At 41.4% G+C, this 6,000-nt stretch overlaps 1 protein-coding gene across 5 annotated transcripts in view; it reads right to left on the reverse strand.

The window, feature by feature from the left end:
• SLC38A9 (solute carrier family 38 member 9) overlaps positions 1-4,442 on the reverse strand; it is an 82,019-nt gene extending 77,577 nt beyond the window's left edge. For 2 of the 5 annotated variants that reach the window (XR_004134447.2, XM_064480670.1), the window contains exon 1: positions 4,026-4,441. The gene's annotated coding sequence lies outside the window, so the exon portion shown is untranslated. Of the gene's footprint in view, positions 1-4,025 lie in introns of all 5 variants that reach the window. The other 3 variants (XM_064480684.1, XM_010977761.3, XM_031445250.2) reach the window with 2 other exon arrangements.
• Positions 4,443-6,000: the final 1,558 nt, after the last annotated feature.

Raw genomic sequence — 6,000 nt, forward strand, 5'->3', positions numbered from 1 at the left:
ATCAGGTCTTGTTGAGATTTATAAGCAAAAAAGCAATAATACCTAGAGTGCCAAATGGCCTTAAACTCTTTAAAACAAACCTAGGACTAGAAAGAGTGAAAATGTGCACCCAAGCATCTGGATTACAAATTTAACACATGTTCTTCTTGAAGCAAAGTAGCTTACATAAATTTGTTTCTCTTGATGAAACTGCTTTGTCTCAAGGCTAGATATTTCTTTAGCCAGCAATAATCCTTCCAGAGGCGTGAAACAGAGGAAAGGTCAACAGCCAAGTCAGAGTAGGAAAAAATATCTGTTTAAACAAAGGCATCAATATATGGCTACACTTCCTGACTTACTTTCCTGACTGACTTTGTTAACCAATACCCTCCACTATAAAGTTCCTAAACTAAACTGAGAATATGGCTAAGTTTAGAAACTCAGGATTCTTTTAACTCCTAGAGATTAACTGTCACTCAATATTGAATGTTAGGAAACCAGTGTGGATGAAAATTACTGCCGGCCGTATCAGTAAACAAAGGCTATGGCCATCAATTCATCAGCCGCTACCACAGCCAACAGTGGCAGCCAACAGTGAGCGACGGGAACTCAGGATGCAGACAAGGAGGCAGCCTGGCCTCTGCTGCCACCCCCAAAAGTGCACCCTGAGGGAACTCAAGATGGGAAAGAACAGGATTGGCCCTAGAAAGCTATGTGCATATCAAAGGAATGATTTCAGTAAGCCCAGGGTTTTGTACCCTCCCATACATAGAAAAGTGCTAAATTCCTTAACTTGAGATGTCTGGCTTTCTTTAATCAACAGTAATCTTTCGAGTTCGGAGTTCCGACCACCTGGTCTTTGTGACAAAACTCCCATATATCCTGGCTCCTCACCTGCCTCTTTGGAGCAGTCTCTTAGAGTGATCTGAGAGGCCTCCCAGGCTCGAGCCTTCAGAAAGTCAGCCGAATAAAACATAACCCTCTAGTTTTAGGTTGTGCATATTTTTTTCAGTAGACACCAGAAAAGAGGAAAATCTAGAAAGGCCCTCGGAATTTGGTCAGCCTTAACAAAAAGTGATAATCAATGTTGGGGAAAATATGAGGAACATTCACTTATTGATATAAAGTTTCCACTTTAATCACATACCTGTATTTGTTCCAAACAAACATGAAATTCTGTGGCATTGTCAAATTAGCTATTTATTCCAAACAAGCAGAAAATTGATAGTTCAATGATTTAAAATAAATTGTAAATGAGTCCAAAGTTTCTACTGCCTTTCAATCAAAGATTTAATATTCAAGTAAATATGAATAAATGTAAGGAAATTGGTAATTTTTCAGTTACCTCAATTAGTCAACTAGCCTGAACTTCAAATTCTTCAAGAATGCTGTTTCAAAGGAAATTTAATACCTCTTTGAAAGTCTTGATGAGAACTATAAGATATCCTGAAGTTTGATGAAGTAGGTTGAGAGGTGAATTGGAATTCCATCTAATATTATAAAAGTGATAACACAAAAGAGCGCTATCAATGACTAAAATGTTAAATATTCCTATGGCATTAATTTGCCATAGACATGACACTAACTTAGGGAGCTAAATAAACAAGTTGATATAAACAGATATATTCACTTCCAACATCTCATTCAATCCTCCGACCTTTAAAACAAAGTCCCAAATGCAAGACGTCAAAAGATAAGTCATTTAATAATGCATCCCTAAATCATTTACTTGAAGATTGGTTTTAGTATGGGGTCTCAATATGAAAACAGCTTATTGACTTGCTTGCTGGTACCTATGCTGAAGCACTCATCGCCATAAAAAGAAAACAGAGAATAACCAAAGGAAGCTTGTATAATGTTATGTTTAAAAGGTATTAACTGTGAATATCAATATATCTCAAAGAATGTCAGCCCTTTTCACACTAGGTTCAGAAACTTTCTTTGCAAAAGCAAATCTATAGTATCTATGCCAAGATGCCAGCATCAATCTGCAATAGGAGGCACTACCTTTTGGCCAAAGAAATGTATTATGGACCCACCATACAAGTTTTTTATGAGTAAAAATTACTATTACTTAATACTTCTGCATATGGTAGCACTTTAGATACTATATTTACATTCAGTTTACTAGGCCAGGGATTGACTTTTTTTTTCTGTAAAGGACCTGATAGTAAATATTTTAGGCTTTGCTAGCCACATGGTCTCTGCAACTACTCCACTCTGCCTTGCAGCACAAAAGACAATAAATAAATGAGTGAGCATGGCTGTGTTCCAATAAAACTATATAAAAAGTAAATACATTTGGCAGCAGGTCAAATTTGGACATAGTTTACCCACCTCTGTAGTATGCCAATGCTATACATATAAAAGCAAATGGAACCATATTGTTAAACGGTACTCTGGTGAAAGCAGTTATGTTATGTACATGTATGTTCTTCTGTATAAGTCTGCATCTGCTATGAAGTCCAGTAACACATCTAAACCTCTTCCTTACGAGGTGCTTAATGGTCAGCCAAGAGGAGCTGTAATGCCCAAATTCTCATGTGACAGTTGGAACATGCTTCCAATTTGATCAATAAATCTTCAAAAGGTGTTAAATTTGACAGTGCTGGAGGATAATGTGATCTAATGAAGAAATTACCAGTCAAAACAATGCAATGGCACCAAAGAACCTCTCCTCCGAAACTAGGAACACTCTCAAGTGCTCTCTCAAGTGAAGTTTAGACAGTAGAAAGAAAATACTGACAGAGAACTGAAACTTAGGTGTATTATAAAATTCAGGCCTGGAAGAAATGTTTAACCTCTTAATGATTTTTCTTTTTAACTTTTATGCCCGTATCTCCTTTTTTAAAAAATATTATAAATTATAATTTTAATTTGTAGTTCACATTGGTATTCTCATCCTCCTATGCTGTTTACCCTTTATTGTAAATATTTAGGGTATTATAAAAATCACAATAAACAGCATACTATTTTTATGTATGTAACTGAGAATATGCAGCACTTAAGATTGAGAGAAGAAACCTAAGGCTAACTGTTCTCAGAGCTCTAAGTAGGCAAACACTGGGAAAGAAAAGGTGAAGTTTATTTTCTTCAAGGCAAAGAAACTATAGGTGACATCTTAGTTTGTGATCAACCTTTCGTCTTAATATGAAGTTCGTAGTTGTTTGTGAGGCAAGGAGATCTTTGCTCAAGTTAAGACAAGGGTTTCCCTGACCTGTAGAAAAGTTTATCCTGCGTATGACAGCAGTAAAAAGATAAAAAGGAGGGGGAACCGGTTAGAGTTTGCTAATCTACTGATCTCATCAATGAAGTAACGTGTTGCTTGAGAAACATGAAAAAAGTTTTAGTCAAGCTGGCCATTAACTGGTTGTCTGGTGGTGAACGAGCCAGTTTCTTCAATTCAGTAGACCTCAGTTTTCTCATTTGTAAAGTGAGAGAATTCGCTTGACTTGCTGCTGTCAAAGGCCCTTTCCAGCTTTATTATTCTAAGATAGGAAGATGTCAAGCAATCTACTATCGGGACACTGGCTTTCACAATTGAAAGGGGAAGAGCGTGGCGAGGACTCGTCTCGGCCCTCACTCCATCTGTGGTCCAAGCTTAAGGCACCATGGGGGTCCCTCCCCATCTCCCCTCTCTAGGTCTTTCCTACTCTGGACAGAGAAGAGCGCTCCCATTCCCGCAATTCCCCCAATTCTCCTCCTCCGTCCTTCTCTCATTCCAGTGTTCACCTACGGCAAACCTGCCTTTTCCCTAAGGCTCCAGCAGACATCGACCCCCACAGCCCCTCGAGCTTACTGAGCCCCGGAAGGAGGCCCTGACTTGCTAGCACGCTCGCCGTGTGAGGAGCGCGCGCCGCCTCTCCAGAGGGGTCTCCGCGGGCCCCGGCTTTGGCCTCACCGCTCCCGCAATAAGCTGCTATTCCGACGCATTTCACCGAAGAACTTCCGTTCTTCCCGCTCCGCCGCTTCCCCTCTGTTCCCTAGGCTCCCCGCACCTCCCCACTCCCGAGAGGTGAATTTGCAAACCCCGGAACGTGCTCTACCTGAGCAGGCCAAGCCCTCACTCTCAGAGAACTCGGCGGGAAGGCGAACACCCCTTCCCCAATCTTCTCAACTTGCTGCAGCGAGGCTCCTCGTCTCCTGAACAGGAAAAGGGAACGGCCTAGGTCGCGGGGGCCGGCGGGGGATGGAGTTCCGAGAGCGCTAAGCCGGCCTCCGCCGTCAAACCTCCCGCCGCCGTGGACTACAACTCCCAGAGGGCTCTGCGACAGCCAGCGCACCTCCCGCCGCAGAGCCCAGCCCTCCGGCCTTGGAAGGGAGGACAGCCAAGTGGGTAGACCGCATCTCATCTGCCGCCTGACATTTGCGACAGAGTCGGTTCCCCGCCTGCTGCCCTTAAGATACCTAGGAGGAGAGACGCGATCTCCTGCCGTCCTTACAGCCCTGGAGGCCACATGAGAAAGGGCTGATGTGACATCTCCATCTAGGGCTAATTTCCCATTATCTGTCTCTCTTATGAGGCTTTTCTGGCTGGTGCTCTGTACTCTCGTCACGTGCTTGAAGCCTGCGAATACCAAGTGATGCTGGCTTGAAAAAAAAAGAAGTGTTGTATTGACATTTTTCCTCCCTTGTCTAGACACTTAGATTGTTTGTTTTTATTTTTTACGTGTTGACAATTAGTCATTAGGCTAAAGGAGGGGCTTTGGGAGGGCTTTAGCACTTTCTCCCCATCCCTAACAATTTCTCCCAAATCCACCCCAAATAAACATACAATCTAAGTAGAATTAGTGTGCTTGTTATAAAAAGTCAGCTCAAGGTAAGTCTCCTGAAAAGCGTATGACAATACCTAAGCCCCTCTTAGGTAGGAAGCCAGTGGCTTTTTTTTTTTTTTTTTTTGACAAAACAACCAGGAAGAAACTGACAATGTACTGTAATGTGTTAAGAACCCCAAATTAAACAACCCAAGTTTAACATGTAGCTAATATTGAGTGCCAAGCATTTTACATACACTATTTCTTTAAGTCTTTACTGTGATTTTCAAAGTATGTATTATCCCTATTTTACAGAAAAGGAACACTCAAGGCCAAGCAACTATCAAGTGGCAGTAGAGCTGAAACTGAGGTCTAATTCAAACTGAGGTCTTATTCCAAAGCCTGTGCTCTCAAACACCATCAAACACTACCTCTATTATTGAAGGTTTGACAAATGCAAGGCAGGGGATATGATGAACATTGCCTTTAAGGCAGATAAAAGTTATTTCGCTAGTGGTATCCTTGTTAAAAAGCTTTTGCAACTGCTCTTTAGCCTGCCTTCAAATCAGCAGTACATTCTTTTGACAGTGCCAGTGATAGCAAAAATTTCTTCTTTCTCCACTTTACAAGCTGAGAAAATATTTTTAGCAAGGCTGAGAAACACAAAAGTAAATGGTATGGAATGACATCAGCAAAAATGGCAGAATAGGGAACTTGAAAACCGTTCCTTTATAAAAGCAACAAATAAGCTGGTGAAACTGTCAGAATAAACTTTTTTTTTTTTTTGAGCTCTAGAATGTAATAAAAACCAACAACCAGGGGAACACTTAAGAAAGACTGCTGAATTTTGACAAGAGAGCTCAGTGATCATCTCCAGCTTGGCAGTGGCATTGAAGACAACAGCCCACATTCTTGGTGTAGATTGCTGGTAGCAGAGGGGGCAATATGGACCTTATTCTAAAGGAATTCTAATTGTGTGTTTTGACCTGTCTAGTGGTTCCCTGAAGGTTTGGTTCAAGGGCTTACCTTTATTTTGCCTGCCTTGGAGCTTCCCCTGGGCAGAGGCAGCTTCCTAGGCAGTGTTGGTCAAAAGAATATAAAGCAAATGTATTAGCCACTGCCACCAGGACAAGGTATTACAGTTGGTGCAAGCAATAAACAGACCAAACAGCCTAGGAAGGAAGAGGTTGGGGAAGAAGATACTTGGGGAATAAGGGTTTTGAAAAGCTTCCTCTTATTCTGGGAAATCTAGAATGCCACATGCATG

Source organism: Camelus dromedarius, chromosome 3, assembly GCF_036321535.1.
Source record: "Camelus dromedarius isolate mCamDro1 chromosome 3, mCamDro1.pat, whole genome shotgun sequence".
NCBI classification, from domain to species: Eukaryota; Metazoa; Chordata; class Mammalia; order Artiodactyla; family Camelidae; genus Camelus; species Camelus dromedarius.